An 11,888-nucleotide genomic window follows, 5' to 3' on the forward strand; every position below is an offset into this window, starting at 1 on the left:
TGATTATCAGAACTACTGCATGTTTACTCTCACATTTTAGTTGGTTGCAGCTATTATCAAGATAACTAGCTACGAAGTGTTTCACAATTCTGACAGTGATACTAGATTTCAAAATGACACTGAGAGAACTGAGAAACGACATTAGTCAAATTCATATATGTGTATCATAGCCTTTAACTTTTTACATTAATCAGATTCTTAGTAAAATGCACATTATATACCTAAATGTTAAAATATTTACTTTTATAATCTTACCTTTTATAATATAAATAAAATTCTTCTTAGGTTAAAAAATTAATTTCAATTGTGTTTATGCCAGATGGCATTGCTTAGTTGGTACAGGCCCTCAATATGTTTCATTCTTTTTTATAGTCTTTCACATTTTTAAGGAAAAGCCTCATCTCCAACTGAAACACCAGTCTTACTAATATGGCTTTAAAAGTTGTTAATGGTCATTATCTATTACAAGGCCTTTATTTACGTAGCAAATTGCTTAATTTTATTTTGAATTTAACAAATTTTAAAAATGAGACCTTTGAAAGAGCTTTAAGAGTCCCTGTTCTAGTTATTTGTATTACAAGGTTCTGTGAATGTTTTAATACCCATAGTAGGAATATATATGGCAGCAGAAGCACTCATATAGGTGCTATTTATTGAGGTAAACTCAAGAGTGTGAATTTTGTAGGAGCATGCAGTATAAGATTGTGAGTTGGAATTTATTTACTGAAATGAAAAACACAAGTTAAAGAAATGAAAGATACTGAAGAGGGAAAAAAATTAATAAAACAACATAATATAAAAATAAAATTTATGCAGGAAAGAGGAACAGAAATTAAATCTTTCTTCCATAAGCAAACTTCCCTGAGTCCTTCCCCCTCCCATGGAAGTATATCCTGCTTTCCAAGTTTTATAAGTTTATAAATTCTTGTATTCTTGTTCTCTGCAGCAGATAACTAAGTTTCTGTAACACAGCAAAGGTCATAAAAAATGCCCAAGCAGCCTGGACTCCAGCCTTCTAGGTGCTGTAGCAGAGGGCAATAGATAAGGCCTGTGTTAGAATCCTTGAGGTCTATAGATAGTGAACATGTAGGTTGCATAGCAACAGTCTTATGTAAGTCTAAGTTAGGTGCCTGTCATTGCTTGATAAACTGCCTTTCTTCTGTACCTGCAAACTTGTTTTTAGCGCCAGTGTACTTCATGGATAAAAGTCAAGCCCTGGCTTTGTTAGGGGCTCAGCCATTTTGGATACGAATTGAGCTGGGCCAGTATACACCTAAAACTCCTTCTGCAACCTCAACAGTCTCTCCAGTGTCTGAAATTCTGCAACATTTCTGGGAGCTCATCTGGGAATGGAGATGACAGTTTTGCTGTCTCCTTTGCCTGTGGGGCCACGGCCCAGGGCTGAGGGTCTACCCAAGACCTTAGGCACCACCGAGAGGCTTCTCCCAAGAAGGAGATCAGCTCTCTGGAATCCCAGTGCTCTCCCTGGACAGCGCAACAGAACCAGAAAGAGGCTGCGGAGTGACATAAGGATCAGCACACTTCAGGAACCGCGGTAAGACATTTGCGGCTTGAAGAAAAGGAAGGGAGGTCCAGAGCTTCAATCACCTTCCAGAGAAGTGACTAGTAACCCGACCTAGTAGGGCTAGGGGAAGCCAGAGCGGCTAGTCATTCGAGTGAAACTGACCTAACTGGAACCTGATCAGCTCCAGGGAAGTGATTATTAATCCAACCCAGTAGGAATGGGGGAGGTGAGGGCCACTCGCGATTCGGATGAAACTCACATACCCACCAACACAGAAAAGGAAAGGCAGAAACTGGGAAGTGGGGACGTGTGAAACTGTGTTAAAGAGACGGTTCTAGGAGGAACCAACGCAGGGAGTGACTTGGGGAGACACAGATCCCTTAGGGTAGACTGTGTGCTCCAGTGTGAAATTAACCAGATCTAGGGCAATTCCACCTATGGCCACTAGGAGCTGCCCTATAACTGCAGCTGTCATAGAAAGATTAAGGTACTCTCCTAGCTAAGCAGCACAAGAAGGTCCTGTAGTGGAACCCGATTTGGTCTGTCTTTTCGAACCAAAAGGCTGAGTGACTGTGCATCATAAGGGAAGAGATGGGAGGAAAAGCATTGAAACCAACTCCATTAGAGAGCATGCTGAATAACTTTAAGAAAAATTTTGGAGGAAATTACAGGGTTAAACTAACTCCTCAAAGGCTAAGAAATCTCTGTGAATTAGAATGGCCTTTTTTCAATGTTGGGTGGCCAGCTGAAGGAACAATAGATCATGAGGTGGTTGGCCATGTGGTAGTGACTGGGGTCAGAGGACAACCTGGACACCCTAATCAGTACCCACATATTAACTCCTGGCTAAATGTGGTACAATTAAACTCCAAGTCGCTACAGCCGTGTCAGGCTGTATACTGTATACTTTAGTAGCCCAAGCAGAACCTAGTGCAGTAAAGGGAATCACAGCGCCTTCTACCCAGAACATGGAGAAGAGAGAACAAGGAAAGCAGGAAAACCCAGTCCTACAGCCCCCTCCAGAGGAGAGAGAATATCCACCTCCCTATGTTCCAGTATACCCTTCACTGGCTAATCTAAGGCAAGGCAAAGGACAAGCAGAAGGAGAATCAGACTCTGATAAAAGTGACACTCCAGTTTCACCCCTTGGCAAGGAATGGAATACCCATAGAAACTAAGGAAAGGGAGAAGGACAATTCTCCTAGTAGACTCTGGTTTGGCTGTACCTGAGCATTGCAGATGCCCCTCCAGGAGACTAGGTCACAGATTTGCCAGGATTCTGAGGGCCAAGTCAGAAGTGGGGAAAGGCTCTTTACTCATCAGTAAAGAGCCTTTTCTGATCTCCTAAATTGGAAACAACATACTCCTTCCTACACAGAGAATCCCCAAGCCATCACTGATTTAATGCAGTCCACTTTCTCAACTCACAACCCCACATGGGCGACTGCCAGGACCTGCTGTTAATGGTACTTAACACAGAGGAGTGACACAGGGTAACCCAGACAACCCTCCAAGACCTGGAGAGAAATGTCCCAGCAGGCATAGTTGATGCCTGCCTATATCCCAAGGAGCATTACCTGGTGACAGATCCCCAGTAGGACCCCAATAAGGCAGAAGGGTTTCAATGCCTGCAAGCATTCAGGGAGGCACTTCTAAATGGAATCAAGCCTGGAGGGAAGAAGGCCCTGAATATGAAAAATTTCTGAGGTCCACCAGAAGGCAGCTGAAAGCCCAAGTGAGTTCTATGAAAGGCTCCATGAGGCATACTGACTCTACACTCCATTTGATTCAGAAGCAGCAGGAAATTAGTGCATAGTGAACACAGCCTTTGTTAGGCTCCGAGAGATATTAGGGGAAAGCTTCAGAAATTGTAAAGGTTTGAAGGTATGACTCTGCCACTCAGCTCATACAGGTGGCTCACAAATTGTTCATCAACCAGGAGGAGGAGGCAAAAAAGGAGGCTAGAAAGGAAGCGGATGAGAAGCTTAAACAAAAGGCCAATCTGCTAGCGGCAGCCTTTACAGAAAGAGGGGCAAATGCCAAGAAGGGTCATAGCTGTGGTCAAGTAAGAGAGAGACGTTTAACTCGAGAAGACTTTGAGAATCAGCCTAAGCTAGAGAAAGATCAGTGTGCGATATGCAAGGACACTGGAAGAACAAATGCCCAGAAAGGGAGGTGGGTAACAGTAATGAGAGCCAGAAAAAGACACAGAATCAAAAAGCAAATCACTGCACCCTACATGATCAAGATGCCGACCCAATCAGTCTGGCAGGAGCTGAATGCTATGAGGACTGATACAGACCAGGCTCCACTTCTTTAGGCTCCCAGGAGCCTATAATCAACATAGAAGTAGGGGGCCAAGAAACAGACTTCATGTTAGATACAGGTGCTGAACACTCAGTAGTAACTCACCCAATTAGACCATTAATTAAGTCATATGCTAACTATAATTGGAGCCATGGGAGTGGCAGAGAAAAGGTCTTTCTGCCAATCAAAAACGTGTGTTACTGGGAGATGAGAAGTCCAGCATGAATTCTCATATCTCCCAAACTGCCTGGTCCCTTTGTTAGGGAAAGACCTGCTTCAAAAACTATAGGCACAGATCTCCTTTACACGGGAAGGAAATGTAACTTCAGATCTCACCACATGGTGCTAGCCCTAACTGTGCCACAGGCTGAGGAATGGAGATTGTACACTAACATGATGTAGATGCCAAACTGTCCCATATCCCTGAAGGAAGAAACTATGTTGGCTAGGCTAACAGATGAATTCCCGGAGGTCTAGGCTGAAAGTAACCCACCTGGGTTACCAGTAAATCATGCTCCAATTGTAGTACAAATAAAACCAAGTACCACCCCTGTCCAACTTCACTAATACCCCTTGCCTCATGCAGCCATCGGAGGTATATAGAAATACACAGAATGACTTAAGAACCACAGCATTCCGGTGCCATGCCAGCCACCCTAGAACACTCTGCTCCTACCGGTGCAGAAACCAACAGAAAAACCTAATATGCCAGGAGTAACAGAGGAGTGACACAGGGTACACCAAGCAACCCTCCAATATCTAGAGAGTACTGACTACAGGTCAGCACAGGATTTACAGGCCATCAACGGGGCTATAGTCACTATTCATCCAGCAGTGCCAAACCTCTACACCTTCATAACCCTTATTCCAGTAAGCACAATTTGGTTTACTGTGCTAAGCGTAAAAAATGCCTTTTTCTGCTTCCACCTAGCACCCATAAGCCAACCACTATTTGCTTTTCAGTGGGGCAGTTTTCAGCTAACTTGGAACAGACTTCCACAAGGATTTAAAAACTCTCCTACAATCTTTGGAGAAGCATTAGCAACAGACCTTAAAGCTTACACTCCTCACAACAAAGAATGTGTCCTATTACAGTACATGGATGATCTTCTCCTAGCAGCCCCAACCCTAGAAGACTGCTACCAAGGGATGCAGACTCTGATCCACCTATTACGGAAGGCAGGATACAAAGGGTCTGGAAAGAAAGCTCAAGTCTGCCTAAGAAGTGTTAGGTATTTAGCATAAGCCAAAGGAAGCACAGTCTAGGCTTGCCCCGAATCAAAGCTGTCTGCAGCCTTCCAACCCCCACCTGAAGGTGTCACAAAAGAGAATTTTTAGGGGCAGCAGAGTTCTGCCATATCTGGATTCCAAACTTTTCATTTAAAGCAAAGCCCTTATATGAAGCCACAAAAGAAGCGGGGGAAGGAAACTTTCCTTTGAGGAAATGAACACGAAAAGGCATTTAAACAAGTTAGGCAAGCCTTAACTGAGGTTCCAGCTCTAGGACTACCAGACATGAGCAAGCCTTTCTTCCTGTATGTACATGAACAAAAAGGAATGGCCATTAGGGTCTTAACCCAAGTCCTAGGGTCTTGGTACAGCCTGGTGGCCTACTTATCTAAACAACTGTAGTGGCACAAGGATGGCTCCCTTGCCTTAAGGCATTGGCTGCCACAGCCATGTTGGTGAAAGCAGCAGATAAACTAACCTTAGAAAGCATTTAACTGTGTGAGTACCACACTCAGTCCTAACCTTAATGGATCAAACAGGACACCACTGGCTGTCTAATCCAAGAATGACTCAATACCAAGGGCTCCCGTGCAAGAACTCTCGCATAACTCTAGAGACTGTAAAGACCCTCAACCCAGTCATCCTGCTTCCCACAGAACCAGGGGCCCCATTCCATGACTGCATAGAAACAAAATGCTCTCCAGCTGGAAGGATCTTACAGACTGCCCCCTCTAGGACCCAGATGTAGAATACTTCACTGATGGGAGCAGCTTCATAGAGGCAAGAAATCAGCATGCTGGGTATGCAGTAGTAACTTCGGACTCACTAATAAAAGCCCAATGCTTGCCAACAGGAACATCAGCCCAGAGAGCAGAATAGCTTTAACCAGATCATTGTTACTGACAAAGTGCAAAAGAGCCAACAGATACGCTGACTCAAAATGTGCATTTGCCAGCCTGCATGTGCAAAGGAGCATTGATAAAGAAAGAAGGCTCTTAACAGCCCAGGGCACAAAGTATCCAGAAGAAAGTTTCCAGTTTTTAGATGCAGTATAGGCACCAAAAGAAGTAGCCGTTATATGCAGTAAAGGCACCAAAAGAAGTAGCTGTTAAACACTGTAAAGACCACCAGAAAGCAGCAACACCGGAAGCTAAAGGAAATAGAAAACCAGACAAGGAGGCCAAGCGGGCAGCCCTGGGTGGTACCCTACCACCCACATAGAGGCTAGGAAGGCTGCCTGTGCCATGAGCCTCCTATCGGAGGCACTGTGTTCGGAGACTCCAAATGACTCTCCAAATGAGAAAGCCTGGTTTGCTCAGGAAGCTGGAAACTATGCTAAACAAGGATGGTGGAAGTTTGCAAATGGGAGGTTAGCCATTCCCGAAGTAATAGCGCTTACATTTGTAAAGCAAATCCACCAAGGAACTCATATAGGAAAGATAGCATTAGACACGCTGTTCAGGTGCCGCTTCTATGTGTCACTGCTCACTTGACTGCTCACTCCCGAGCTGTTTGTGAGCAATGCTCAACCCACAGCAGGGGCCAACCTGACCCCCAGGAATTCAAGAAGTAAAGGCAGCACCTTGTGAAAATTTGCTTATAGATTTTACAGGGCTGCCCTGGGCAGGAGGCTATCTCTATATGTTAGTGTTTGTCTGTACCTACTCAGGTTAGGTAAAGGCTTTCCCCACCAGGACAGAAAAAGCACAAGAAGTTACTAGAATATTACTAAAACATATTATTCACAGATTTAGGCTGCCTTCAACTATAAGATCCAATGGCCCAGCATTTGTCGCTGAAATTGTTTAAGACCTAACATGGCTATTAAAAATAAACCAGAAACAGCCTACTGCCTATCACCCACAGAGTTCAAGAAAGATTGAGTGTATGACTCAAATGCTCAACGAGCTGTTAAAGAAATTCTGCCAGGAGACCCATATGCGGTGGGATCAGGTGTTGCCCATTGTCCTCCTCCGAGTCAGGTATACACCCACCAAACAAACTGGGTATTTACCCTATGAAATTTTGTTCAGCCAGCCACCCCCAATTAAAGGAGAATTAACCCTCAGAAAGCAAATGCAGGCCTTAGGCATGACTATGCAGGAAATACAAGGTTAAGTTCAAGAAAAATTACTCATGAGTCTAATAGATCCCTTGTATCCCTTTAAACCCGGGAATTCAGTCTAGGTCAGAAAGTGGAACCTAACCACATTAAGGCCAATGTGGGATGGGCCCCACATTGTAATGTAGTCCATCCAACTGCTGTTAAAAGTTGTAGGCATCAGACTGTGGATCCACCACAGCTGGCTAAAGCCAGTAGCAGCCCAGGAGAAGTGGGCCAGCAAGCAGGCTCCAAAGCACCCAACCAGGCTGATCCTGCAACGAGGCCAAGCTGCCAGCAGGAACGACAGCCCTGCTCTAGTCACACAATTGGAGGCTGACTAGTCCATGCACGGCTGAAGCTTGAGGAGTCATCAAAAGTAAATGTGGATCAAAATTGTAACCCTAATTGCTATCTTAGTATTGCTAACTATTCTATTACTGTGTTGTCATCTTTGCCAACCTGTATGTCCAAGGAAAGATTAAAAAGATTCATCCTGTTCCTGCATAGTGGTATAAAAATGTTAATTTTTACTTTATTATTGTTAACTCCAACATCTGTACAAAAGGAAAGGCAACTGGTAGAAGAATGTACTTACTGCCTGAGGACTACTTAGATTAAAAATACAGTAGTTAAAACCTGCTGTATCAAACATATTATCAGTGTACAAGGACTCAGAGGCTGGTACTTACAATCAAACAACTTATTCAGTTTGTGACCCAGGCAATGAGCAACCTTATGTATGTAACAATCCCAAGTTCATGACTGGAACTTGGTTTTATGTCTGAGATAAGTCAGTAGAAGGGGATCTTCTAAGCCAAACTAAAGTCCCCTTTTCCCCCTTTTTAGATTAAAGAAATATAAATCTATACTTCAATTTCTGTCACACAACATTCACAAGGACAACCTGGTCCAGTAAAGTCAGCAATAATGTAGGCTATGACATTTACTGTTATAGACCTGATTGTCCACCTTCTACTTGTTCAGAGAGATACTGCTGGAATTGCCAAACACAGACCCATATCCGAACTGCCAAGAAACCACCACCAAAGGAGGTCATGTTTATGAAAATATTAAACTAAATTCTAAGGCAGACAACTGCCATCTTGTAATTCTTACAATCCTCGAACCAAACCTGTCTATATGGATCACAGGCTATTGTATCACAATGCATTTAAGTGATAGGAAAACAATTATCTTACATATTACTAAAAAAACTCTTGAACCATCTTGTTCAGCAACATTTCCGAGTTTTCAAGTCATTTTATGAAAACTATAAAAAGACTAAGAGCTACTTGAATCCCCTCCAAGAGCCAGTAACTTGTTCGTGCAGCTGGCTGAGAGTAGAGCTACACTAGGTGTTTCTTCTTGTTTTGTCTGTGGAGGTACTAACATAGAAGATCAGTGGCCATGGGAAGTAAAGGAAATAATGCCTCAAGAAAATGTTACCTTAATCCTCACCTCCCCCAAGCCAATGCCCAAGTGCTTAAGCATTTGGCTCTTACAGACTTCCACTGTCACTAAGTACTACTGCATTGCCTGCTGAGGAAACACTTTCACCAACCCAGTAGAACTGGCTTGTTTAAGGCAGCAATATTATAATAAAACAGTAAGAAAAACCTTATAGCAGGGCAAAAACAAGCAAGGTAAAAATACTTCCAAGTCACCATGCTATAAAACATTCTCTCACTTCCCAGCTTTAAACCACTCCTGGTATCAACTTGAAGCACCCACTAGTGGGCAGGCACTTCATGGCCTGTAGTGGATTTGCAGGCAGTGAGCCTATCGGCAGTTACCAGTCACATGGACAGAAGCCTGCATACTAAAGACAATCTCCCTTTACAGCTAGGAGAAACTCTAGGATACCCTGTTTATGATGAAGTGAAAAATAAAAGTAAAAGAACTGTAGACATCAGAGGAGGTATAAAAATAGGAAACTGGAAAGACACTGATTGGCCCCCTAAAAAAATTATTCAGTACTATAGGCCAGCTGCCTAGGCACAGAATAGGTCATAAGGTTACCAAACTCCTATTTATATACTCAACTGCATTTTAAAGCTACAAGCAGTGCTTGAAATCATTACTGACAAAACTGCACAGGCTTTAGATCTGCTGGCTGTGCAATCCACAAAAATAAGAAATGCTGTTTACCAGAACAGGCTAGCTTTAGATTATCTCCTTGCCCCAAAAAGGAGGTATATGTGGAAAGTTTAACTTAACTAATTGTGTTTAAAAATTGATGAAAATAAAAAATCTGTCACTGAAATAACTGCAAAGATGAGAAAGCTGACCCATGTCCCAGTTCAAACTTGGGAAACCTGGATGGTCACTAGACTCCCTCTTTGGAGAATGGTTCTCATCTTTTGGGGGATTTAAAACATTGATAGGAAAGTTCATGCTTATTCTAAGTAGGTGCTTAATCCTTCCATGTCTCTACCTCTCTTGCTGAGAAGCATAGAATCAACAATAGAAGCAGTGGTAGCCAGGCATACCACCATCCAAATAATGGCCTTACCTAAGTATCAACCTGTACCTCAGAAAGAGAATCTATCACTGCCTGGTGAGCTGCCTGGAAGCAATAGGCTCATTGAACTTATGTAAATCTTGCCTTAAGTTTAAACCAAAACGAACCAGAGTGACTAGGTAAAACAGATTAGATTAACTCAGCAGCACCTCAATAAACAGAATGTTAAAGTAATCCATGTTTGCACAAGCAAGTAATTTAAAGGTGTATCAAGTTAAAGCTCTCAAAAGCTTGCAATCAGCTTTGAAAAATTCTATCTAAACTTCCTCGTCAGGACCACCATGGCATCCTATCTAGACCCAGAAGATGGCTGGCTAGCCAATGATGGGTAAGATTCCTCAAGGGAGGAAAAACCTAAGACAGAGTCACACAAGAACATAAAGGCCAGGGCAAAAAAAAAAAAAAAAGGCCCTGGCACTACACTTGACTGGAGGTACTAAAGCAAGGCATCCACGGAGCATGCCTACCCTCTATTAGTCGTCCCAAAATAAAAGAAAGTAAAACTCTGGCCTAAAGAATCAAGATGCAACCTACATAGAAGGCAATTAAAATATCTGTCCTACCCAGGTAACTCTCTCCTACATATAATTTAGTACTATCTTCAAAGAGGAGGCCATTATGGTGGTGTGCTGTATTGAAAGTATTACTTATATAGAGAATGCACCAAAGCGGGGGATGAAGAGGGAAAAAATAATAAAACAACATAATATAAAAATAAAATTAGATGCAAGTAGAAGATGGCCGATTAGGAGCAGCTCTGGATTGCAGCTCCCAGCGAGAGCTCTGAGGGAGAATGGACACCGCATTTCCAGATGGATTTTTTATTGCCCACAGACCAGGAGATTCCCAGGTGGAGGAGTGCCATGGGTGACTAGTGCGGCTGTTTCCGCCTGCACGACAGGTCTCCGCAAAAAAACCTCACACGGGTCCGGGTGCCGTTTCAGCTGACGACTGGAGTGCCAGGGAGACAGAGTCAACCATTCAACTGATAAAAAGGGGACTGAAACAGGGATCCAGGTCAGGAGGTTCCCAGGTGAAAAAGCGCCACAAGTCTCCAGCGTGGCTGTTTCAGCCGGTGCAGTGGGTCTCCGCACAGGAAATCACACAGTTCCAGGCGCCTTTTCAACAGGCGACTGGAATGCCTGGGAGACAGAGTCGCCCATTCAATTGATAAAAAGGGGACTGAAACAAGGAGCCAGGCCAACTGAAACAAGGAGCCAGGCCAGGAGATTCATGGGCAAAAAAGCACCCCGAGTCTCCAGCACCCGGCGCAGTGGGTCTCCAAACAAAATCTCTCAAAAATCCAGGTGTCTTTTCAACTGGTGACTAGAACGCCTGGGAGACAGAATCACCCATTCAACTAAAAAAAAGGGGAGTGAAACAGGGAGCCAGGCCAGGAGATTCCTGGGCAAAAACGTGCCATGAGTCTCCAGCACAGCTGTTTCAGCCAGCACGGTTGTTTCATCCAGTGCAGCAGGTCTCCACACAAGAAATCACATACATCTGGGTGCTGTTTCAACTGGTGACTGGAACGCCTGGGAGACAAAGTCACCCGTTCAACTGGAAAAAAAGGGGTCTGAGGCAGGGAGCCAGATGATCAGGCTCGGCTGGTCCCACTCCCACAAAACCCAGCAATCTGAAACGCTCTGGATTGAGAGTTTCACAGCAAGCACAGCTGAACCCGGGACGGTCCAGCTCTGCGGGGGAGGGGCGTCTGCCATTACCCAGCCAGTCCACCTCTACCGAGGCGGTCCGCCATTGCCGAGGCAGCTTGCCATTACAGAGAGAGTCCATCATTAAAGAGGCGGGCCGCCATTGCCGAGGCAGTTCTAACTATATCCCCTATAAACAGGACTGCAGGGAAGTTAACACAACAGCTGGGTGGAGCCCACAGCAGCTCAGCAACACCTCTGCTGGCAGACTGTGACTAGGCTGCCTCCTAGCTGGGCAGGGCAGCCCTGAAAAAAGGCAGCAGCAGGACAGAAACTTATAAATAAAGCCCAACCTTCCCAGGACAGAGAACCTGGGGAAAAAAAGGCAGCTTTGAGTTCTGCTGCAGCAGACTTAAACTTACCTGCCCAGCAGCTCTGAACAGAGCTCACAGCTCAGCACTTGAGCTCATATAAAGGACACACTGTCTCCTCAAGCAATTCGCTGACCCCCGTATATCCAGAGTCACCTCATAATGGAGAGCTCAGACT

General features: G+C 44.2%; 1 long non-coding RNA gene across 1 annotated transcript; it reads left to right on the plus strand.

The window, feature by feature from the left end:
- Positions 1-10,502: 10,502 nt before the first annotated feature.
- On the plus strand, positions 10,503-11,210 carry LOC116559733. Its single transcript, XR_004272592.1, has 2 exons — positions 10,503-10,537; positions 10,721-11,210. It is a non-coding gene; the product is annotated as an uncharacterized LOC116559733 (long non-coding RNA).
- Positions 11,211-11,888: the final 678 nt, after the last annotated feature.

Source organism: Sapajus apella, unplaced genomic scaffold (genome assembly GCF_009761245.1).
Source record: "Sapajus apella isolate SASKATOON/1434 unplaced genomic scaffold, GSC_monkey_1.0 scaffold24, whole genome shotgun sequence".
Lineage (NCBI taxonomy): Eukaryota > Metazoa > Chordata > Mammalia > Primates > Cebidae > Sapajus > Sapajus apella.